Source organism: Stenella coeruleoalba (assembly GCF_951394435.1).
Source record: "Stenella coeruleoalba genome assembly, chromosome: 3".
Classification (NCBI taxonomy): domain Eukaryota; kingdom Metazoa; phylum Chordata; class Mammalia; order Artiodactyla; family Delphinidae; genus Stenella; species Stenella coeruleoalba.
In genome coordinates, this window is record NC_137148.1 from 35035963 (window position 1) to 35062144 (window position 26182).

General features: G+C 39.5%; 1 protein-coding gene across 13 annotated transcripts in view; it reads left to right on the top strand.

Moving 5' to 3' along the window:
• Positions 1-26182, top strand: part of FBXO4 (F-box protein 4) — a gene marked incomplete at its 5' end in the record, with an annotated part of 415710 nt that overhangs the window by 336082 nt on the left and 53446 nt on the right. For 5 of the 13 annotated variants that reach the window (XR_013827585.1, XR_013827586.1, XR_013827590.1 and 2 more), the window contains 2 exons: positions 5402-6645; positions 24594-24662. Of the gene's footprint in view, positions 1-382; positions 504-5401; positions 6646-7634; positions 7672-24593; positions 24663-26182 lie in introns of those variants that run through there. The other 8 variants (XR_013827596.1, XR_013827597.1, XR_013827587.1 and 5 more) reach the window with 7 other exon arrangements.

Genomic DNA, 26182 nt, shown 5'->3' on the forward strand with positions numbered 1-26182 from the left:
ACTTCTTCCCAGCTTACCCTTCCCCCTCCCCTTGTCCTCAAGTCCATTCTCTAGTAGGTCTGTATCTTTATCCCCACTTTGCCCCTAGGTTCTTCATGACTTTTTTTTACATTCCATATATATGTGTTAGCATACAGTATTTTTTTTTTCTTTCTGACTTACTTCACTCTGATAGACTCTAGGTCCATACACCTCACTACAAATAACTCAATTTCATTTCTTTTTATGGCTGAGTAATATTCCATTGTATATATGTGCCACATCTTCTTTATCCATTCATCTGTCAGTGGACACTTAGGTTGCTTCCATGTCCTGGCTATAGTAAATAGAGCTGCAATGAACATTTTGGTACATGACTTTTTTTTTTTTTTTTTTGCATTAGGCGGGTCTCTCACTGTTGTGGCCTCTCCCATTGCGGAACACAGGCTCCGGATGTGCAGGCTCAGCGGCCATAGCCCACGGGCCCAGCTGCTCCGCGGCACGTGGGATCTTCCTGGACCGGGGCATGAACCCGTGTCCCCTGCATCAGCAGGCAGACTCTCAACCAGTGCGCCACCAGGGAAGCCTGGTACATGACTATTTTTGAATTATGGTTTTCTCAGGGTATATGCCCAGTAGTGGGATTGATGAGTAGTATGGTAGTTCTATTTTTAGTTTTTTAAGGAACCTCCATACTGTTCTCCATAGTGGCTCTATCAATTTACATTCCCACCAACAGTGCAAAAGGGTTCCCTTTTCTCCACACCCTCTCCAGCATTTATTGTTTCTAGATTTTTTGATCATGGCCATTCTGACTGGTGTGAGATGATATCTCATTGTAGTTTTGATTTGCATTTCTCTACTGATTACTGATGTTGAGCATTCTTTCATGTGTATGTTGGCAATCTGTATATCTTCTCTAGAGAAATGTCTATTTAGGTCTTCTGCCCATTTTTGGATTGGGTTGTTTGTTTTCTTGATATTGAGCTGCATGAACTGCTTATACATTTTGGAGATTAATCCTTTGTCAGTTGCTTCATTTGCAAATATGTTCTCCCATTCTGAGGGTTGTCTTTTCGTCTTGTTTATGGTTTCCTTTGCTGTGCAAAAGCTTTTAAGTTTCATTAAGTCCCATTTGTTTATTTTTGTTTTTCTTTCCATTTTTCTAGGAGGTGGATCAAAAAGGATCTTGCTGTGATTTATGTCATAGAGTGTCCTGCCTGTGTTTTCCTCAAAGAGTTTTATAGTGTCTGGCCTTATATTTAGGTCTTTAATTCATTTTGAGTTTATTTTTGTGTATGGTGTTACGGAGTGTTCTAATTTCATTCTTTTACATGTAGCTGTCCAGTTTTCCCAGCAACACTTATTGAAGAGGCTGTCTTTTCTCCACTGTATATTCTTGCCTCCTTTATCAAAGATAAGGTGGCCATATGTGCATGGGTTTACCTCTGGGCTTTCTATCCTGTTCCATCGATCAATATTTCTGTTTTTGTGCCAGTACCATACTGTCTTGATTAGTGTAGCTTTGTAGTATAGTCTGAAGTCAGGGAGCCTGATTCTTCCAGCTCCTTTTTTCTTTCTCAAGATTGCTTTGGCTATTCGGGGTCTTTTGTGTTTCCATACAAATTGTGAAATTTTTTGTTCTACTTCTGTGAAAAATGCCAGTGGTAGTTTGATAGGGATTGCATGGAATCTGTAGATTGCTTTGGGTGGTATAGTCATTTTCACAGTGTTGATTCTTCCAATCCAAGAACATTGTGTGTCTCTCCATCTATTTGTATCATCTTTAATTTCTTTCATCAGTGTCTTATAGTTTTCTGCATACCGGTCTTTTGTCTCCTTAGGTAGGTTTATTCCTAAGTATTTTATTCTTTTTGTTGCAATGGTAATGATGTCTTTCCTTTACTTACACCCCTCCAATGGCTCCCCAGCACATTCAGAATAAAATTAATTAATTAAAATGTGAGCATTTCAAACCAATCTCCAGCTTTTTAGTCAGTCTCAAATCCTGCTATTCTCTCTCTTATTCACTGTTCTTCAGCACACTGGTCTGAATATAGATTTTTTTTTAATTAAATTGCTAACTGGTTGCATTTCTTGTGTTTCTTGTATCAAAGGGGCCCCTCTGGTGACATGGAAAAAACAATGGAGCCATCATGTAATACTTTCAGTAAAGAGTCAAAATTCCCAACAGTAGATGGTAGGGGGAAAGAAAGAAGGATTTAGGCTACATCTTTTCATCACATCCACAGCACTGTGCTTGGGTTTTAAAGTGGTGTCCTTCCATCGTAGCCCCAGAATGCAAAATTAGGAAAGAACTGGTATGGAAAAGCCTTCTCCAACTATGTGTCTTTTGCAAGTTTTATGATTTTATAAATGAACTAATACTTTTAATAATAATAATAATAGGGCTTCCCTGGTGGCGCAGTGGTTAAGAGTCCACCTGCCGATGCTGGGAACATGGGTTCATGCGCCGGTCTGGGAAGATCCCACATGCTGCGGAGCGGCTGGGCCCGTGAGCCATAGCCACTGGGCCTGCGTGTCTGGAGCCTGTGCTCCGCAACAGGAGAGACCACAACAGTGAGAGGCCCGCATATCGCAATAAATAAATTAATTAATTAATAAAATAATAATAGCAACTAGTAGTCATTGAGCACTGTGCTATGTACATATGCCAAGCAGCAGTGCTAATTACTTTACACATATCTTTAGGATAATTCCCCCAAAACCCTGAAGTACCACTATTACTATTATTATCTTCTAGATTAGAAAGTAAACAGTGAGTTCAATATCTTGCACAAGAAAATAACTTGCTATCTAGAGTGGTATTTAAAATTACATTGTATATCACTTAATGTCAATATAATAAATTTTGTTAATCTGTAACAAAGCTTTCTGGATTCTGGATTATTCCAAGCAGCGTTCCCACCTGTGATATATTTTTAAGACCTAGAAATACAAAACTATTGCGAATGATAGTTTGTATTCGTCCCTAGGCCTGGGCCTGGAGACCTGGAGATGAGCACAGTAACAAGTGTGTGGGAAAATTATTTTGATGAATAAAAACTATACCTTTGTTTTCTTAAACCAGTTTAATTAAATACAAGTATATATTTTGGAAATTTCTAGAAAGTCATTAGAAATAAATAGTGTTATTTTCAATAACCGAGACTATAATAAAAATTCAGTAGTCTCCAGTGCTATCAAATCTCAATGCTTCCTCAGAGTGATACATTCTACAGTAAGAAAGGACACTCACATCAGGTTTTAACTGAGTTCCACATCCTAGGGGTCATTTCTTTACCGTGTTTAAGGCTCTCCTGTGGAGCTTGAGAATCCAATTATTAAACACAACTTAAGTGAGACTCATGAGTTGGCATTTTAACCTTTTAATTGAGTGATCAGGGAGAACATTTTTTAAACTCTTCTGGAGCACACTCAAAGTTCTTCTTTGCTAAGGAAAAAAAGAACCCAGTAACATCTTCTTATTTGATTAAGGGAACATAAAAACTGGGATAGATAAACCTCCATCTCTGACAGAGAGTTGGGTTGCCAGATTTAGCAAATAGAAATATAGGACATCCAGTTAAATTTGAATTTCAGATAAATAATGGATAATTTTTTACTATAAGTCTATCCCATGCAATATTTGGGAGACACTTATAGTAAAAACCTATTCATTGTTTAACTGAAATTCAAATTTAAATAGGTATGTGCTCTTTTTATCTGTCAAGTTTATTACAGAGAGGCCAGTTAGATTTCAATTCAATGGGTTTTAAGATTGCACTGATGTTTGTCTAGGCCTGACTGAACCTATAAAGGGGGAATGGTAGCACTTTTTTATTACAAAAGTTTTTAAAATTCAAACACAGAAGGAAAAAACCCACAGAAAACAAGAAAAAATAATTCTGCACTATTCATAGCAGACATGTTGCTAGGTGCTCCCTTCCAGTGAGTGTAGTTCAATGTGACAAAGGGTATTGAGATAGAATCCACCAGCGTGCTTCATGATGCCTAGGGGATGATCTGTTTCCTGAGCCACTCTGGGCTGCCATTCTCATCACCATGAAAATACCAAAATTAGCTCCCAAGGGGGTAGATCTGGATGCTCTTCAGCTGATAAATTTGAAAGGGATTTATTTTCTGGTTAAAATAAAATCCTACTTATCTTGATATCAGACTTCCAGCTGATTCAGTTATTCATTAAACAGTCATAAATTCACAATTAAAGGGGGGAAAACTCAGATGTAGAAAACAGCTGGCACAGGCACATGTTCTATGCCTCTTGGCATGAGGTTGTGAGTTAGCTTACCCTTCTTGCCTTTAAAAGTGTAATTATAATTTGTTCTGACCTGTGGGTTAGATAGAGCAGGGGTGATGTTGATTGACTATGAGAATTCAATGCACTAGGAAACTGTGTTAGATGGAAAATTCTACAAACTAAAAACCATTCAGGGTTGGTTGGGCTGGGAGCATAATGCCCTCTGCCCTTTAATGGTCCTGCAGGACTCCACTCTCAGGAAGATGAAGCTTCAGCAATGGGGAAATGGCTACCTGTGCTTTGGGGTTTCCCAGAGGCTAGCTCAGGCCTCATCTTCTGATCTAACTTCCTGTTCCTCTCCTTGCCAAGCCTGAGCAGGGAGGGAAACAGGCATTGCCTGAGGACCCAGCCTGGGTCCCCTGACTTCTACCAGGCAGCAACTCCCTGCCTTCCTGGTCCATCCCCAGCTACCACTGTTCAAGTAGTTCCTTCGAACCCTAGTCTGTTTTACAGTCACCACCTTCTCTGTCTCATAGCATCTTTGTAAGCATATTAGTTTGCTAGCTGCCATAACAAACTACCACAAACTGCATGGCTTAAACAATAGGAATTTATCATCTCATAATTCTGCAGGCTAGAAGTCTGATATTAAGGTGTCAACAGGGCCATGCTCTGTCTGACAGTGCAAAGGAGAATCTCCTCCATGCCTCTCTCCTAACATCTGGTGATTTGCTGGCTATCTTTGGTGTTCCTTGACTTCTGCCTTCATTTTCACATGATGTTCTCCCTGTGTGTGCATCTGGGACCAAAATTTCCCCACTCATGATGACACCAGTCATACTGGAATAGGAGCTACTCCAGTATAACCTCATCAAAATCTAATTATATCTGCAATGACTTTTTCCAAATAAGATCACATTCTGGGGTACTGGGGTTTAGGACTTCAACATAAGAATTTGGGAGTGACACAATGTGATCCATAACTGTAGAGTTCAAGAGAAATGGCAAATATGAAAGCACCCTAAAAACTTAAACATAATATATGAATACTGCTGGGAGAAGGAGGGGAGAGCCTTCTTTGATTTTTCTGACATTTGCACAAAGGCAGACATTTTCACCACTATCCCTACACAGTGAATTCTTGTTTTTCTCTCTCTACAGGGTCCTCTCCTCCAGGGTGGAAGATGAATCCTACATAAAAGGCAATAAAAATTTTATATAAGAAAATAAAAGAAAATTTGGAATACAAGATTAGATAAGAAAGTAAGTACTTGTATATAAGGTGCCAAAGAAAATTGAAGCTACACAGTAAGTTCACCTCCTGAATGATAACTTTTATAGTCACTCTATTTGGGGACACTTACTGTGTGCCAGACACCATGCTATGCATTGCATGTTATTTTATCCTTATAACAACTGAATGAGCAAATATTATTATGCCCACTTTTAAAATAAAATGATGGCACTGAGGCTCAGACACTTTAACATCAGAAGTCGCCAGCTCCGAGGCATGGGGGCTGGCAGCAAAGTCTAGGTGCCCTAGCTTGAAACCCATGCTCTTAACCACTCTGCCCTGAGGAGGGTCTAGAGTGGGTAGGTGGAAGTGGAAGTGAGGGAGAGAAGGAGAGAGACAAGGGGACAAGGGGACAGGTGTGAAAGACATTATAAAAGAGGAATGGAGAAGACTGGGAACAGGCTAGATTTGAGAGGGAAGCAGGAGTCGGCAGGGTTCTCTCTGAGCTTCTGAGCTTGTGCGACTGGAGACAATGATAACTTTGACAGCAGGAAGTGCAGAGAGAGAGCGTGAAGGGGCTAGAGGAAAGGGCAGGGGGAGCTCAGACATGCCCAGCTTGAGCCTCTTCTTCTCAGGAGCAATAGCCAGAGAGACCACGGTGCCAGCCATCCAGAAACCCACCGGCACAGATACAGAGGAAAAGTCAAGTGTTGCAACAGACACAGGAGAAGTTGGAAGGAAATGAGAAACATCAGGTTTAAATTTTCCCAGTTCTAACTTTTTAGAACTTTTTCTTATAGGAAGAACACTTCAATCGTGTTTACTGATGATTCTTGAGAGGGTAGGGTATGGATTATATTTGTTCACCACTGCCCCGTTCAAATTTAATCTTTTGAGATTAAATTTCTCCCCCTACTTTTTTTTCCTCAAGCAAAGCAAAGCAACTTAAATTACAAAGTATCCAAGAAAAATAAACATCTATTGCTTACTTATTTCCATTAATGTCTGCCTTATTCACCAAGAATCAAGGGGACTTAGCATTTTTCTTTGTCGTATTAGTGGTTTGTTATATAATATTAGGTGCTTAATGTAATTTGTTTCTTGTTTTTCCAGTTGCAAAAGAAATCTTTGACCATAAGAGGATCTTGTGAATTTATGAATATGAGGCCAAGTGAGCAGTTTTAACATTAAAGTTTTATGGAATAAATATTTATGCAAATCCACACACATACATCTTAAATTCGTATGTGGGGGAAAAGATCGTATTGATGATCTCTCACAATGTAAATTCTATGATTCACTACCTAATGAATCATGTACTTAAAAATGCTGAGAACATTTTGACATCTTAACACCTTATAATGTCTCATCTCTTCCCTCCTATCCTCACAAACACTCCTACCTTCTGCTGTCACTTGCTACACTCCCACAGAATGAAACTTTCTACATTATCTGTCTCTGCTCCCTTATAGTACCTTGGTAACTAAGACTGGTTAGTCTCACCTGTTCTTGTTCTTTCTTTTTGCTTTAATTGGTGTACTGCCGTAGTGTGAAATAGTCACCTTTAAGGAGATTGTTGCTTGTTCTTTGTTGATTACCATTCTGTACTAAACCATGAGTGGGTAACGGTTGTTTCAGCTTTAAGGCAAAAGTGCCTATACAGGAGAGGGACAGAAATTAATCAGCCTCAGTGTATTCCAGCAGTGGATCTTAAAGTGATCTCTAGACCAGCAGCAGCAGCATCACTTGGGAAACTTTTTAGAAATGCAGATTCTTAAGACCCACCCTAGATCCACCGCATCAGCAACTAGGAGGAAAGGAGGGATTAAGCCCAGCAATCTTCATTCTAAAAAGCTCTCTGGATAATTCTGATGTACACTGGAGTTTGAGAACCAGTATATTAGAGTAACAATTTGCTCAACATAGAATGGAAGACTGTTCATGACAGAACAAAGTTAATATTCCCTGACGTACATCAGTAGGGACTGGAATTCATCAGAAGACCTTTTGCTATTTGACTGTTTGTCTGTTTGTTTTCAGAGAAATAGTGTCCTCCCTCTGCCATGAGCTGAGTAGAGAGAGGGCAAATTAGAGTCAGCATGATAAGGTAATATTAACATGTGCACATAGCAATGAAACCCACATCCTTGGTCTCTTTAGGTAGCAGTCTACAAGCATATGTTGTACAAAATAATTGTCACATCTCTGTAGCAGAGGTGAGTAAACTTTTTCTCAAATAGTAAGTATTTTAGGCTTTGGGGGGCATTGGTCTCTGTCACAACTGCTCAATTCTGTTACAGTAGTGCAACAACAGCCCTAAACAATATGTAAAGGAGAATGGCTAGAGTTTCAATAAAACTTACCTTAGAAAAACAATGGTGGGTTGGATTTGGTCCATGGGCCATAGTTTGCCAAGTTGTTTTATAATGCTTCCATTTTAAAAAATTAAAATAAATGATGTAACCATTTCCCAGTTGATTGTTTAGTCATTAATCTGATATTTAATTGCCGGTCCACTAACAATCCATTAACTAATTGCAGTCATTAAAAGCAACCCCCCAAAATCCAATGTCCCTATTCCGCTTTGCTGGTGGTTGATCTGTAAACAATCAACCAAAGCATAGTGTTGAGCAAACACAACCTGATGCCCGATTTTCCACCTAATGCCCAATGGGAGCAAATGTTCTGCCTTCTTAGACATAATTTTAAATAGTTTGGGTTTACCATTTTTACTACATCACAGGGCATACCAAAATATAAATTAACTTACCTCTATAGCTGTGGATCCTACAACAATCATTTAGCTGCCGTCCTAATGTACAGCTCTTATCCGAAGGCTGCCTCTGCAGAGTAGGTTATGGGTACTCTGTCTCATCAAAATTATTGATAAGACTTCATTAACAGGGTTTTTTTTTTAACTTTCACTGAAAAAGATAAAGATAACATCGCATTGCTGTTAGAGCAAGTCATGACATGCAAGTAAATTTAATATATGCTATCAGTGTCTTTCCTAAATAGCAGGTTAGTGAGCCTGGGTAGAGAAAAAGAAGGACCCAAGATGGTGCTTTGATTCTTAGTTGTGTGAATGCATCCCGGGAACACAAGTAATTGGGCTCATTTCATAAATTGAAAAAGAATAGAAAAACCCTAGACATCTTTCCAAGTACAAAAAGAAAACATGTTGGATAATTTTGAAATTTCCCACCCTTCACTCTGGTCCCAAATGAAGACATATGCCAGAGCAACAGCTTGAACTTGTTCTGAATTTTGAGTTAGACTCATGCTAACTTTCCTTATATTGTTATTCTTTCAGTATTATCTATATTATCCTTCTGTCTATTTATAATTAGTAATCAACTGAATTTTTGCAGAATACAATGCTTAATGAAGAGCCAAGTCTTGGGCTGTTGATGTTTCCACCAACTTGAGAAACATCTTGTCACTATGTGCCGAGTGGAAAATGGGAACTGCAGAGATAATGGCCCATTGTTGTGTTTTAGAATGTTTTCTTTTTTTTAATCATTATTATTCTTTATTATTATTACTTAGGAAATTATCCCAAAGTATTAAGCGTGATACCTAATCTATAAATTCATGCTCCCCTCCCCATATAACAATTTCATAGTACATGGGTCCCCCAAAAAATATCACCCAAATGCTAATTAACAAAAGGTTTGTAATAGCATGACAAAATTTGTTATAATGATATATGGGAAGGAAAGAGGTGCAAAATACATAATCTATGAGCATGACTGCAGAATGATTTCTAATAAGCCGTATTTCCAAAAAGTATTAGTGAAATGAGGAATGAAGATGGGATCAAAAGGATGTGGGCTTAGGTATATGCATCCTCAGGTGCAAAAGGACACCTCTTGTCCACCTTCCCCTGCTTTTTCTAAGGATGTAATATGATCTATTTTTATTTCTTCAAAGACACTTCATTAGATAAATATATCGGATTCTTCAGTTTCAAGAATCACATTCTGTGGCCAGATGCTTCCCAGTGGTTATTGGTTTTATCATAAGACATACTACAGCGACATCACCCAGATTCTGTTCATACTCACTCATTCATCAAGTTTATGCCGCAGCATTCTACTGCAATATCCTGCCACATGGCTTTCTCTCAGCCCATGTATAGCACAGGCTGGAAGTGTCAGGGAATTAAATCACCCAGGAACAGCTCTCAATCAGGGATGCCTGAAATTGAAGGGTAAATATCCTAGCTTCTTCACATTTCAGGTACAATAAATCTTGGTGTGTTTTACATCTAATTCCACAGAGGTTGAGCCCCAGTTGTTCACAGCAATAGCCTGCGTGATAACGCTTCTTCTTCACTTTTCTGTCCTGTTTTCTGCTCCCCTACTGATGCCCTCTGAGATCACTTCCTAAATAAACTACTCACACTCAAATGTGGGGAAACCCAAATCACACACTTAAGATATCATTTACATATTACTACGAACATTCAGTAAGTTCAAATATGACTTTCTTCTCTTCTTGCTGTTCTCTTAGGGAGGTAAACTGAGAAGATGGGGGTTAAATCCCCCAAAATGGACTCACTAGAAGGCTCTCAAGTCTCTATCCCTGGATATGTCACAAGTTGAGATAGATGCTCTGCTGCCTGGAATTGTTGTGGTGAAAATGATCTGAATCTCTGGGAAAAGACTCAGGTTTCCAATTTATACAGGCTAGCTGGGTTTGGCAAATCAAAATACTGAGACCAGTCTGTTAGTCATAATTGATTTGGATCTTTCTTACCCTCTGCTTATTGAACTCTGTGGTCTGAAGATAAAGAGATAAAGCTCTCAATGTTAAAATTACTGAATTCCACTCATGGTTGTCAAAACCAGAGTTAGGATATTTATTCCGAAGCATATTGAGTTCATAATATGTGTTAGAGCCTCGTTTGACCTTTACAATGACCTGTAGATTTAGCAAGATTATAAACTCCATTTTATAAGGAAACTGAGGTCAGAGAAGTTAAGTAACTTGCCTAAAATAACAGCCAGTAGAGCCAGGTTTGCAAGCCAGAATCCTCTCAGTCTAGTACTCAAACTTTACCCACTAAGCTGTTCTGCCTCCGCAGAGGCTCCTTCCTTAGCTATCAGTACACCTGGCAGTGATATGTGATATGAGAGTATTCTTTCACAGGCCAGAACCACGTCACGGGGAGACCAACTTTGCACCCAGAACAAAGAAACACAGGTTTTAGGGCCAGCAAGTTGTGTGACAAACAAATGTTTCTATTCCCATGGGTCTTATTCCTTCTATTAAAATGAAGATGTTGGATTCAATACTTCGAGGGTCCCTTGCAGTTATGAAATTGTACTGCTTTGTCTTGGAAAAAGTTGGAAAGGTATTTTTCTTTTCAAACTGCTGTAGTTTTATTAATGTATCATAGCTTTCCATAGCTACAGATTCAGAAACCCAACCTGAGATGTAGCACTGAATTAAAGAGTTCAGGAGTATGTTTGTTGGTTTGAAAATGCTAAGATGACTATAGATTAGTAAGAAAATTTTAGGTATAAAAGGCAATTTAAACAGGCATTCAGATGGAAAAGGAAATTATCCTAAGTACCCCCAATAAGAGATAATTCTACACTTTATTAAACTACTCTACATCCATCACACTGTACCACCTACTTCAATTTTAATCTTATTGGAGAAGAGATGACAATATTGATACAGGATTCAAAAATCTCATCACCAACCATTTATATTGTGTATTCCATCTCTTTTCACAAGTGTCAAAGGGAAAGAACAACAATACCACCAAATGCTAGCAACCTCTCATCCTTAACCCTTCAGATAGAAGGAAATGCTATCACTAATAAAAATAGTAAGTGTATTATTTAAATCACATAGCCCTTACATGGAAATGTCTGTTCTCTCATAACTTGGATGTTTAAGGTTGGATTATGGAAGCTCAAAGTGTTCATTAACATTACAAACACGGGGCTGTGGCAGTAGGCCTGGTGCACAATCACATGGATAAACTCCTTTCACTTATAGGATCAGGAGAACTCACGTTTTCATCTTCAAATAACAATACAGACTCGTGCTTCATTTTATAATCACAGTATGATGACCGTCTCTGAATACAAAGAATCATAAGGTGTAGAATGTCAGTATTTTCTGGGTCTTGGGCTCATCATACCTTTGAGGGCACACCAGAATGAAACGGCTTGGTGGACCAAACAATACAACATTTTAGGAACAGGTTGAAGTAAGAAAAATAACTTCAAAAATTCACTTGAGAAACAAGGCACTATAAGACCAACATCAGCAAATTAGCTGATGATAAAGCAATATTGCCATTCCACCAAAGAAGCCTCTTTTAGAACCTTCTACCAGCCACATTCTGGGGTGATATTTTTTTGTTTTGTTTTACATCTTTATTGGAGTATAATTGCTTTACAATGGTGTGTTAGTTTCTGCTTTATAACAAAGTAAATCAGTTATACATATACATATGTTCCCATATCTCTTCCCTCTTGCGTCTCCCTCCCTCCCACCCTCCCTATCCCACCCCTCTAGGTGGTCACAAAGCACCAAGCTGATCTCCCTATGCTATGCAGCTGCTTCCCACTAGCTATCTATTTTACGTTTGGTAGTGTATATATGTCCATGCCACTCTCTCACTTTGTCACAGCTTACCCTTCTTCCTCCCCATATCCTCAAGTCCATTCTCTAGTAGGTCTGTGTCTTTATTCCTGTCTTACCCCTAGGTTCTTCATGACATTTTTTTTTCTTAAATTCCATATATATGTGTTAGCATATGTTATTTGTCCTTCTCTTTCTGACTTACTTCACTCTGTATGACAGACGCTGGGTTAATCCACCTCATTACAAATAGCTCAATTTCGTTTCTTTTCATAGCTGAGTAATATTCCATTGTATATATGTGCCACATCTTCTTTATCCATTCATCCAATGATGGGCACTTAGGTTGTTTCCATCTCCGGGCTATTGTAAATAGAGCTGCAATGAACATTTTGGTACATGACTCTTTTTGAATTATGGTTTTCTCAGGGTATATGCCCAGTAGTGGGATTGCTGGGTCGATAGTTCTATTTGTAGTTTTTTAAGGAACCTCCATACTGTTCTCCATAGTGGCTGTACCAATTCACATTCCCACCAGCAGTGCAAGAGTGTTCCCTTTTCTCCATACCCTCTCCAGCATTTATTGTTTCTGGATTTTTTGATGATGGCCATTCTGACTGGTGTGAGATGATGTCTCATTGTAGTTTTGATTTGCATTTCTCTAATGATTAATGATGTTGAGCATTCTTTCATGTGTTTGTTGGCAGTCTGTATATCTTCTTTGGAGAAATGTCTATTTAGGTCTTCTGCCCATTTTTGGATTGGGTTGTTTGTTTTTTGATATTGAGCTGCATGAGCTGCTTATACATTTTGGAGATTAATCCTTTGTCAGTTGCTTCATTTGCAAATATTTTCTCCCATTCTGAGGGTTGTCTTTTCGTCTTGTTTATGGTTTCCTTTGCTGTGCAAAAGCCTTGAAGTTTCATTAGGTCCCATTTGTTTATTTTTGTTTTTATTTCCATTTCTCTAGGAGGTGGGTCAAAAAGGATCTTGCTGTGATTTATGTCCTAGAGTGTTCTGCCTATGTTTTCCTGTAAGAGTTTTATAGTGTCTGGCCTTACATTTAGGTCTTTAATCCATTTTCAGCTTATTTTTTCTGTATGGTGTTAGGGAGTGATCTAATCTCATATTTTTACATGTACCTGTCCCGTTTTCCCAGCAGCACTTATTGAAGAGGCTGTCCTTTCTCCACTGTACATTACTGCCTCCTTTATCAAAGATAAGGTGACCATATGTGCGTGGGTTTATCTCTGGGCTTCTATCCTGTTCCATTGATGTATATTTCTGTTTTTGTGCCAGTACCATACTGTCTTGATTACTGTAGCTTTGTAGTATAGTCTGAAGTCAGAGAGCCTGATTCCTCCAGCTCCTTTTTTCGTTCTAAAGATTGCTTTGGCTATTCGGGGTCTTTTGTGTTTCCATACAAATTGCGAAATTTTTTGTTCTACTTCTGTGAAAAATGCCAGTGGTAGTTTGATAGGGATTGCATTGAATCTATAGATTACTTTGGGTAGTAGAGTCATTTTCACAATGTTGATTCTTCCAATCTAAGAATATGCTATATCTCTCCATCTATTTGTATCATCTTTAATTTCTTTCATTAGTGTCTTATAATTTTCTGCATACAGGTCTTTTGTCTCCTTTGGTAGGTTTATTCCTAGATAATATTTTATTAAGAATATTTTATTCTTTTTGTTGCAGTGGTAAATGGGAGTGTTTTCTTGATTTCACTCTCAGATTTTTCATCATTAGTGTTTAGGAATGCCAGAGATTTCTGTGCATTAATTTTGTATCCTTTTACTATACCAAATACATTGATTAGCTTTAGTAGTTTTCTGGTAGCATCTTTAGGATTCTCTATGTATAGTATCATGTCATCTGCAGACAGTGACAGCTTTACTTCTTCTTTTATGATTTGGATTCCTTTTATTTCCTTTTCTTCTCTGATTGCTTTGGCTAAAACTTCCAAAACTCTGTTGAATAAGAGTGGTGAGAGTGGGCAAACTTGTCTCGTTCCTGATCTTAGTGGAAATGGTTTCAGTTTTTCACCATTGAGGACGATGTTGGCTGTGGGTTTGTCATATGTGGCCTTTATTATGTTGAGGAAAGTTCCCTCTATGCCTACTTTCTGCAGGGTTTTTATCATAAATGCGTGTTGAATTTTGTCAGAAGCTTTCTCTGCATCTATTGAGACGATCATATGCTTTTTCTCCTTCAATTTGTTAATATGTTATATGACATTGATTGATTTGCGTATATTGAAGATTCCTGGCATTCCCAGAATAAACCGCACTTGATCATGGTGTATGATCCTTTTAATGTGCTGTTGGATTCTGTTTGCTAGTATTTTGTTGAGGATTTTTGCATCTATGTTCATCAGTGATATTGGCCTGTAGTTTTCTTTCTTTGTGACATCCTTGTCTGGTTTTGGTATCAGGGTGATATTGGCCTCATAGAATGAGTTTGGGAGTGTTCCTCCCTCTGCTATATTTTGGAAGAGTTTGAGAAGGATAGGTGTTAGGGTCCTGGGCTTTTGATCGTTGGAAGATTTTTTTTTTTTTTTTTTTTTTTTTTTTGCGGTACACAGGCCTCTCACTTTTGTGGCCTCTCCCGCTGCGGAGCACAGGCTCCGGGCACACAGGCTCAGTGGCCATGGCTCACGGGCCCAGCCGCTCCACGTCATGTGGGATCTTCCTGACTGGGGCACGAACCCTCGTCCCCTGCATCAGCAGGCGGACTCTCAACCACTGTACCACCAGGGAAGCCCTGTTGGTAGATTTTTAATCACAGTTTCAATTTCAGTGCTTGTGATTGGTCTGTTCATATTTTCTATTTCTTCCTGATTCTGTCTTGGCGGGTTTTGCATTTCTAAGAATTTGTCCATTTCTTCCAGGTTGTCCATTTTATTGGCATAGAGTTGCTTGTAGTAATCTCTCATGATCCTTTGTATTTCTGCAGTGTCAGTTGTTACTTCTCCGTTTTCATTTCTAATTCTATTGATTTGAGTCTTCTCCCTTTTTTTCTTGATGAGTCTGGCTAATGGCTTATCCATTTTGTTTATCTTCTCAAAGAACCAGATTTTAGTTTTACTGATCTTTGCTATCGTTTCCTTCATTTCTTTTTCATTTATTCCTGATCTGATTTTTATGATTTCTTTCCTTCTGCTAACTTTGGGGTTTTCTTCTTCTTCTTTCTCTAATTGCTTTAGGTGCAAGGTTAGGTTGTTTATTCGAGATGTTTCCTGTTTCTTAAGGTAGGATTGTATTCGTATAAACTTCCCTCTTAGAACTGCTTTTGATGCATCCCATAGGTTTTGGGTCATCGTGTCTCCATTGTCATTTGTTTCTAGGTATTTTTTGATTTCCTCTTTGATTTCTTCAGTGATCACTTCGTTATTAAGTAGTGTATTGTTTAGCCTCCACGTGTTTGTATTTTTTACAGATCTTTTCCTGTAATTGATATCTAGTCTCACAGCGTTGTGGTCAGAAAAGATACTTGATACAATTTCAGTTTTCTTAAATTTACGAAGGCTAGATTTGTGACCCAAGATTTGATCTATCATGGAGAATGTTCCATGAGCACTTGAGAAAAATGTGTATTCTGCTGTTTTTGGATGGAATGTCCTATAAATATCTATTAAGTCCATCTTGTTTAATGTATCATTTAAAGCTTATGTTTCCTTATTTATTTTCATTTTGGATGATCTGTCCATTGGTGAAAGTGGTGTGTTAAAAGTCCCCTACTATGAATGTGTTACTGTCGATTTCCCCTTTTATCGCTGTTAGTATTTGCCTTATTTATTGAGGTGCTCTATGTTGGGTGCATAAATATTTACAATTCTTATATCTTCTTCTTGGATTGATCCCTTGATCATTATGTAGTGTCCTTCTTTGTCTCTTCTAATAGTCTTTATTTTAAAGTGTATTTTGTCTGATATGAGAATTGCTACTCCAGCTTTCTTTTGGTTTCCATTTGCATGGAATATCTTTTTCCATTCCCTCACTTTCAGTCTGTATGTGTCTCTAGGTCTGAAGTGGGTCTCTTGCAGACAGCATATGTATGGTTCTTGTTTTTGTATCCATTCAGCCAATCTGTGTCTTTTGGTGGGAGCATTTAGTCCATTTACATTTAAGGTAATTATGAATATGTATGTTCCTATTACCATTTTCTTAATTGTTTTGGGTTCGTTATTGTAGGTCTTTTCCTTCTCTTGTTTTTCTTGCCTAGAGAAGTTCCTTTAGCATTTGTTGTAGAGCTGGTTTGGTGGTGCTGTCAGCTTTTGCTTGTCTGTAAAGGTTTTAATTTCTCCGTCAAATCTGAATGAGATCCTTCCTGGGTAGAGTAATCTTGGTTGCAGGTTATTCTCCTTCATCACTTTAAATATGTCCTGCCACTTCCTTCTGGCTTGCAGAGTTTCTGCTGAAAGATCAGCTGTTAACGTTATGGGGATTCCCTTGTGTGTTATTTGTTGTTTTTCCCTTGCTGCTTTTAATATGTTTTCTTTGTATTTAATTTTTGACAGTTTGATTAATATGTGTCTTGGCGTGTTTCTCCTTGGATTTATCCTGTATGGGACTCTCTGTGCTTCCTGTACTTGATTAACTATTTCCTTTCCCATATTGGGGAAGTTTTCAACTATAATCTCTTCAAATATTTTCTCTGTCCCTTTCTTTTTCTCTTCTTCTGGAACCCCTATAATTCGGATGTTGGTGCATTTAATGTTGTCCCAGAGGTCTCTGAGACTGTCCTCAGTTCTTTTCATTCTTTTTTCTTTATTCTGCTCTGCAGTAGTTATTTCCACTATTTTACCTTCCAGGTCACTTATCCGTTCTTCTGCCTCAGTTATTCTGCTCTTGATCCCATCTAGAGTATTCTTAATTTCATTTATTGTGTTGTTCATCGTTGCTTGTTTCATCTTTAGTTCTTCTAGGTACTTGTTAAATGTTTCTTGCATTTTGTCTATTCTATTTCCAAGATTTTGGATCATCTTTACTATCATTATTCTGAATTCTTTTTCAGGTAGACTGCCTATTTCCTCTTCATTTGTTAGGTCTGGTGGGTTTTTATCTTGCTCCTTCATCTGCTGTGTGCTTTTCTGTCTTCTCATTTTGCTTAACTTACTGTGTTTGGTGTCTCCTTTTTGCAGGCTGCAGGTTCATAGTTCCCATTTTTTTTGGTGTCTTTCCCCAGTGGCTAAAGTTGGTTCAGTGGGTTGTGTAGGCTTCCTGGTGGAGGGGACTAGTGCCTGTGTTCTGGTGGATGAGGCTGAATTTTGTCTTTCTAGTGGGAATGTCCACGTCTGGTGGTGTGTTTTGGGGTGTCTGTGGACTTATTATGATTTTAGGCAGCCTCTCTGTTAATGGGTTGTATTGTGTTCCTTTCTTGTTAGTGGTTTGGCATAGGGTGTCCAGCACTGTAGCTTGCTGGTCGTTGAGTGAAGCTAGGTGTTGGTGTTGAGATGGAGATCTCTGGGAGTTTTTCGCCGTTTGATATTATGTGGAGCTGGGAGGTCTCTTGTGGACCAATGTCCTGAAGTTGGCTGTCCCACCTCAGAGGCACAGCACTGACTCCTGGCTGCAGCACCAAGAGCCTTTCATCCACACGGCTCAAAATAAAAGGGAGAAAAAGTAGAAAGAAAGAAAGAGAGAGAGAGAGAAAGAAAGAAAGGAAGAAAGGAAGGAAGAAAGAAAGGAGGGAGGGAGGAAGGAAGGAAGGAAAGAAGGAAGATAAAATAAAATAAAGTTATTAAAATAAAAAATAATTATTAAGAATAAAATTTGTTTTAATGAGAAAAACAAAAACGCACGAAAGAACCCTAGGACAAATGGTGGAAGCAAAGCTCTACAGACAAAATCTCACACAGAAGCATACACATACACACTCACAAAAAGACGAAAAGGGGAAAAAATAATAAATCTTGCTCTCAAAGTCCATCTCCTCAATTTGGGATGATTCGTTGTCTATTCATGTATTCCACAGATTCAGGGGACATCAAGTTGATTGTGGAGCTTTAATCCGCTGCTTCTGAGGCTGCTGGGAGAGATTTCCCTTTCTCTTCTTTGTTTCTACCGCTGTGGGGCTCAGCTTTGGATTTGGAACCGCCTCTGCGTGTAGGTCGCCGGAGGGCGTCTGTTCTTTGCTCAGACAGGACGGGGTTAAAGGTAGCAGCTGCTTCGGGGGCTCTGGCTCACTCAGGCCGCGGGGAGGGAGGGTACGAAGTGCGGGGCGAGCCTGCGGTGGCAGAGGCTGGCATGACGTTGCACCAGCCTGAGGTGTGCCGTGCATTCTCCCAGGAAAGTTGTCCCTGGATCCCGGAAACCTGGCAGTGGTGGGCTGCACAGGCTCCCCGGAAGGGGGGTGTGGATAGTGACCTGTGCTCGCACACAGGCTTCTTGGTGGCGGCAGCAGCAGCCTTAGCGTCTCATGCCCGTCTCTGGGGTGTGCGCTTTTAGCCGCGGCTCGCGCCCGTCTCTGGAGCTCCTTTAAGTAGCGCTCTTAATCCCCTCTCCTCGCGAACCAGGAAACAAAGAGGGAAGAATAAGTCTCTTGCCTGTTTGGCAGGTCCAGACTTTTCCCCGGACTCCCTCCTGGCTAGCCGTGGTGCACTAACCCCCTGCAGGCTGTGTTCACGCCACCAACCCCAGTCCTCTCCCTGCGCTCCGACCAAAGCCCGAGCCTCAGCTCCCAGCCTCGCCCGCCCCGGCGGTTGAGAAGACAAGCCTCTCGGGCTGGTGAGTGCCAGTCGGCACCGATCCTCTGTGCGGGAATCTCCCCACTTTGCCCTCCACACCCCTGTTGCTGCGCTCTCCTCCGTGGCTCCGAAGCTTCACCCCTCCACCACCCGCAGCCTCCGTCCGCAAAGGGGCTTCTAGTGTGTGGAAACCTTTCCTCCTTCACAGCTCCCTCCAACTGGTGCAGGTCCCGTCCCTATCCTTTTGTCTCTGTTTATTCCTTTTTCTTTTGCCCTACCCAGGTACGTGGGGACTTTCTTGCCTTTTGGGAGGTCTGAGGTCTTCTGCCAGCGTTCAGTAGGTGTTCTGTAGGAGTTGTTCCACGTGTAGATGTATTTCTGGTGTATCTGTAGGGAGGAAGGTGATCTCCAGGTCTTACTCTTCCGCCATCTTCCCCTCGTCCTCTGGGGTGATCTCTTGACTTCCTTAACAGTTCTTTGGATCACCTTCCCTGTGCTGTCATCAGAGGTATCCTTGATACCTTAAGCATGCCAGCCTATCTTCAAATACTAAACAAGTCATGCAGCCTTGCCCAGCAGAAAGACTACCGAGCTTCAGCTCACTGGCTGGTAGGTAGATCCCTCCATTCCTTCTCATTTAAATATGTTTTGTCCCCTAATTAACCAATTTCTAAAACACTTGGCAGATTAAACAAAGTACCTTTTAGTAGTTGACTTTCAGGCCTCTTTGGCATAGGTTACAATAAACAATGAACCAACAGCAAGTTTTTTATTGAAGAGCCAAGGATATTTTTATGTAGATTGATTAGAAATTAGGCTATATTCATATTAACCATTAAATGAATGTTAGTTTTTTTAGATTAGTGATAGTACGGAAGCTGGGGAAATCAGATCAGAGCAAGAGGGTTTGAAGGGAAAGTTGGAGAGGAAGAGGGGTGAGGACAGGAATCAGAACCTGAAGAGGAGAGTAGCTCTAAGGAGGGTCTATTGGACTCCTCTCTTTTCCCAACCAGCTGAGAAGGGAGCCATCGCAGTTAACTGCACAGGTTGGTATTTATCAAGACAAACCAAAGTATTAAAGCAGGAAGTAATTTAATCTTTCTAGACTCCTATTTGACTATTTGATATGGAGGTGACATTTCAAGGTGATTCACATAATTTTTTGTGAGGTTCTTGAGGATGTAAAAATGACAAAGTTAGTAGAATTTAATTATTTTAGTTTATGTCAGAGACTTTTTTAATATATAGAATATACATGTTTCCAAAAGGATAATTTTAAAAACAAAGTTATGTGTAATTAATTTAATTTTATGAAAGAAAATTAACAGGTGTATTCCCATAAAAAAAAAAACAGTATCTCCAAAACATATTAAAATCTCTTCTATAAGGAAATTTATCAGCTCACCTCCAAAGAACACAGCCTATATTCAGTATGCTTTTCCTAGGATTAATCCAAAAGGCTTTCATTAAGAAACAGAGAGCCCAGCACATCCTTCTCAGGAGGGACACATCATGAGACGCAGAGACTAGGATCTACATCAGGCAAGGATGCAAATTATTCTCTTGATCATGCTAGTTATGAGTTATTTCTAATTCCTTAGTAAATAGATATCAAAATATATGGTTGGTAGATAGATAATAGAAACATAGATAGATGATAGATACATGTAGTGTACAGATATTGTGCAATATATAGATCCTTAGTGTTTTGTTGAGGTCAGTAAAATATATATAGTGTGGTATCATTGTGTTGTCTTTAAAGTCTCAGTCTAAAGAACCTCCTCCTGGTAATGAATTAGACAGTGCCTGGGGATGTTTAGAACCTTACCTATTATGATTAATTCTGGTGCCCCAAATGAATAAAAGCAGGTAAGTGTATCTCCTACAGAGCTCTGTCTTGATAAGGCTACTTTCTGAGTGGGTCGACTGCGGGTTACACATTGTTAATGACCACCACATTCTAGAGTATGAGTCACTTTAAATGGTTCCACCATAAATCAATCTCTGACGAAGTGTTTATGCAGCATAGTATTCACTCTTGGTGCTTAGGAGAAGCTCCTGGTAATATTCTGTCTCCTCCACATTCTATCTTCTTCATCCACCTCCTCCCCCACCTTTGTCATGGCTCACTCTTGAACGCTTGCCAATTAATTTCCGTCTATTCAGACCTGGAATAAGCCAAAGTAAATGAATTCGAGGAGTGACCTCACCTGGCTGTATTTACTACCCAGAGTCTCAGGGTCAGAGCATATGAAGCTAATGCTTTTTCTAGGCCTCCCACATCTAAAAATTATTTAGTCTTTCTTATTGTGGCATCAGACTGCAGAATTCATCCTGTGTGCACACTCACGGGCTTTTTTGGAAATATTACTCACTAGGTGTATTTTCCCATCAGAATATCTGTGGTGTGTTTTTTTTTTTTCAACTGCATTAGCTAATATTTTTCCAAATGAATTTCAACTTATTATTTTCTGCCAGGGACACTTATGTATGTCTGGGGCTCAAGCTGCTTGCTGGTCTAGCTGCAGATTTTGTTTTAGGACTAGGACTCTGTTTTTCTGCAGCCCACTAATAAGCCATTAAATGAAACCTTCTTAATATCATTGGAATCAGTCATTCCTTTAAAAGAAAGGCTTCAAATCTTTTCCAACTTCACAGTCCAAGGCAGAAGCCTTAATTTTTCATGACACTGAGCCCTTCCCCCACTTTTTGTATATCTGTTGATTATTTCTTGGGGATTTAAACCATTCTGCAGTATATTTTCAAGCTAAATATTATTTAGTCCACTCTTATAAAGTCAAAGTCTGGCTCATCTAGCATTCACCGTCTCTCCCAGTGTCAAAGTCCTGACCTCCAGCTGACTTGCTCCAGTTCTCATGTAGGGTTTGTAATAGTTCATGGTACACAAGAATTTTTGAAATTCTGGGCTGATGCCCCAAAATAAATAGATGTGATATTGCAAAAATAGATGTAATCTCTTCCTATAACTAAACTATTTCCAGCCCAGAACTCTCAGTCCCTCCTCATGGGTCCTAAATCATGAGAAAGGGAGGAGCCTAGCTGAGAATAAAAAGTCTTTTGATGCTAAATGATATTAAATCATACTTTAGTGATTTTTAATTCTAAATGATATGTTATTTTCTATTCCTTTATGTTCTTTTCCCACAATTCCTTTTTCCTACCACTTAATTATCAATGATAGCTTTTTTCATTGCACTGTTACAAAAGGAGAGCGAACACATCTTAAAACCAAAGGACAGACTGAATTTCTGAATGAACTTTTGTTGAACACATGGTATGCAAGCAAAAGTAAGAGCCACATTTTGTGGGAAGAAAAGAGATTTTTGTTTGATATGTTTGGCTAGAGATTTTGTTTTCTGAAACTCCAAATACTTGATTTCTCTAAGTAAGAAGAAAGCTAACAGCTAGATTTTAGAGTTTCAAAAATAAGCAATAAAATTGAAGTGTTTACAAAATGATAATGTTAGCCATTCTCCCATCTAAAAGAAAAGGTCAATTAGAAAGTAGGAAGAGGGGAATTAGAAGAGATATGGCTAAGATTTCTATCTTAGATATAGTACCCCTGAGAAATAAGGCAGGAGGATGAAATTTTTAGTTGTTCTAAATTGTTGTAGTTCTAGACTTTGAAGAAACAGATGTCAAGATGGGATTAGACATGAAAGAGATTTATTGGGTAAAACACTTGTGAGAGAAAGTGGGGAGGAAGCCAGGAGAGATGTCAGACTGTGATAAAGGTCTGAGTTCTATGAAGGAGGGAAGGAGAGAGGATGCAGACTACAGTACATTTCTTAGAAGGTTTTGGAAAAGCCTACAGGAAGTCCTTGAGCCAAAGTCATCCATCAGATGAATGCTGTTCCTTCCAGGTAGTTTCCTGACCTTCATATCCTGGCCATGCTCCTCAGTGACTGGGAACAGTCCCTGGGAAGTGTGGCTTCACTCAACCACAGTGATGCATTTCTGAGCATAACAGGTAGAGTTGTGGGTGAATATATACTCTCCAACGTCAAATATCTGAGCAGCACATTTTCCTGAACACCACAGAAACCCTCATGGTGTTACGGTAAATCTTACAGAAGAGAGTAATTGTGCCTAGCTTCTGTTGACTGAAATAAATGCACAACCTAACAGTTGAGCATTATGTTTTATTTGGTAGACAAACTGAGGACTTAAGCCTGGGAGACAGCCTGTCAGATGGCTCTGAGGGATTACTCTGAGGAGGTAAAAGGGAGAAGCCAGGACAAATAGGAGTTTTTGCAACAAAAAACATGTAGTCAGAACATCAGAAGATTACTGTTAAAGAAAAACCAGGTATCTCAAGTTAATGAATTTAGCACTTTTCTGTGTATGGGAAGATGCAAGAGTCTGGGCTCATTGAAATCATTCTTTTGATATGCTCCTTAACTAGAGCCAGTATCCTGGGTTTTTTTCCTATTCTGAATCCCCTCAGGATGCACAGTTGGGGGGTGGCTGCAGTGGATGACAGCTTGATGGCCAAAACATCCTTTATTTACTGATATAGCAGGCAACATTTTTCACCCACACTTCTATCCTGAGAGAGGGCAAGCCTAGGAGTCAAGCTTCAAGTCCAATACAGCACCAATACAGGTGGTCAAATACCAATAACAGAAAAAAAGATCTTGGCAGATTGACTCAGTGTAGTAAGGTAGAGAAACCAAAAAGCTGGTTGGAAATGAGTTAGGGAACCCACAGGATTCTGGTGTCAGTAGGACACTAAATGACATTGTGACCCAAGACAACGGCAGTGACCATGGATATTATTCACCAATGCCAGTAACAGTGGCATTTCAGTCACAGTGTTTGAAAACCAGGTGGGACTAATCACATGTCAGCTGATATCAGAGAACATCACCCAATGTTCAGTCTGGAAGACAACCTACACCACAGCAAAGGCCAGTGTGGACAGGAACACCTTAGTACTTGCCATGGAAGGCACTCAGTGAGTGGTAAAGACCCCAGTAATTTAGGATGGAGTCCAGATACAGATGCCTGGAAGTGGAGAGTAGGAAAACGAAACCAATGTTCTCATCTGGAGCAGAGCAGCATGTGCTTTTATTGATACCTCTAACTTTGGAACAAAATGAGTGTTATACAATTGTTGGATGAGAACATGATTACTTAATTTTGGGGTCATTATGAAAATTGGTGCCACATATATACTTACACCATCAGAATACTAAGATCAGCATGTTTATCTGATTTCTTTAATGAACAAACAAGGAATGAATTACAATATTTATTTGCTTTTCCACACTATGTATCTTTCTAATAAGTTTGAAGCTAATATATCTGAATTCTTTGTAAGTTGTTAACAGTAAGCAGAGCTGATTTCAAGAAAAAAAAGATTCTAATAAGAGCAGACTCAAGTGTTTGCAGAAGAAGCTAAGTGTTAGCCCTATGGCAAAGTGCTAGATTTCATCAACTGGGGAATCATTTCAACACTTCAGGGACTTCTATAACAGCAGAAATGAGTGGGAGATTGGGAGACCAAGGTTCTCCCTCTGAGAAGTAAAACTGTGAGGAAGTCAAGACAGGATGGGGAGCTGCAGTTCATGAAACGTGGGCCACGCCATTCTGGGGGTAAAAAACATGAGGCGAAACAGAACTTTTCCCCTGGCTCTACCCTACCCACAATTCCAGGGCCTCCATGCCCCACTCGAAGCCCAATTCCTTCAGTAGAGATTGTGTCTTTCAAGATAAGCACTAGCTCCTGAACTATCATATGGTGTCTTCACCCTCCTCCCGCACCAAGGTGTCTTGTTGCTTTTTATTTCTGATAACAGTGAATGGCCACCTCCGGACCGGCCTCCCTGCCTGAGTTCAGAAGAGGAGCAAATGCTTTCCCTCAGGAGGTAAGGAAGCTACTGCTGCTCTATTTTGCCTCTGCTCTCATTTATATTATCAAAATTAATATTTCTGTTGATTCGTGAAGAGCTTTTTCCCTCAGCTCTATTGAGGTATAATTGACAAGTTAAATTTGTACATATTTAGGGTATACAGTGTGATATTTTGATATATGTGTGTATTCAATATGAATTTTTTTTTACCACAATCAAGCTGGCTAACACATCTATCATCTCATATAGTTACTTTTTTTTTTTTTTTTGGAGAACAAGATCTACTCTTAGCAAATTTCAAGTATACGATACAGTATTGTTAACTGTAGCCACCCTACTGTACATTAGATCTCTAGAAATTAGTCATCCTATAGATCTGAAACTCCAAATGAAATAAAATCAGTATCTCAAAGAGACATCTGCACCCTCATGTTCATTGCAGCATTTTTCACAATATCCAAGATATGGAAACAACCTAAGTGTCTGTCAACAGGTGAAGGGACATCGAATATGTGATATATATAAAAATATATACAAATATTATTCAGCCTTAAAAAAGAAGGAAATCCTGTCATTTGCAACAAAAGAGATGGACTTCAAGGGCATTATGCCAAGTGAAATAAGCCAAACAGAGAAGGATAAATACTGCATCATCTCACTCATGTGGCACCTAAAAATGTTGAACTCTCAGAAGCATAGAGCAGAATGGGGGTCACTGGGGCTGAGTGGTGAGGGAAATAGGGAAGTGTTGGTCAAGGAAAAGAGTTTTAACAATCTGTCTCTGCTAAAGATGCCATTGCTCAGAGAGCTTGGGCAGAAGTCTTGAGCAGTTCCTGCTGTGATGATACAAGTCTGTGCCTCAGAGAAGCTGTGTGCTGTGTGATCGTGTGATACTAGAATGTGGGTCTTGGAATGGTGCTGCACTATATTACCTATTCTTGTAGAGACTTTCAGGAAACAGTGCTTCCATTTTCATTCTGAGTCCTTCCTCTCCAGAACTCAATACACCCAGTGGCAGATACTGTGTTATGCTCAGTCATTCCTCCCTCAGACCTGTGGCAAATTCCTCACATCAGAGTGTGTCCCTATGTTCCTTTCCCTTGGGATGAATGCCCCACCGTCAGGAACCTCTGCTCTCAGGCCTCTTGCAAGGAACCCTCAACCATGCCATGCATTCCTAAGACCATGGGTAAACACGAGCTCCAGCTGGGACCCATGCTCCAATTCTTTTATCCTTTCATTCAAGACCATTTATTGAGCTCCTTCCCCAGTAGATACTAAACTGTGTGTAATGTAAGAAGAAATGAGTGAAAGACCTTGCCCTCAAGAAATCTACAATCTTAGCACACTGAGAAGCCCCGAATATAATTAAATTTTCTTGTAACGAGCAATAGAAGAGCAGAGAAACCAAAAATAATTTATCAGAGGCATCTGAGGAAGTTTATGGAAAATTTGACACTAGACTGAACCTTGAAGGATAGGTAGAGTTTGGACAAATATTATCATTGTTGATGTTTTCACAACTTTTCTAAGAA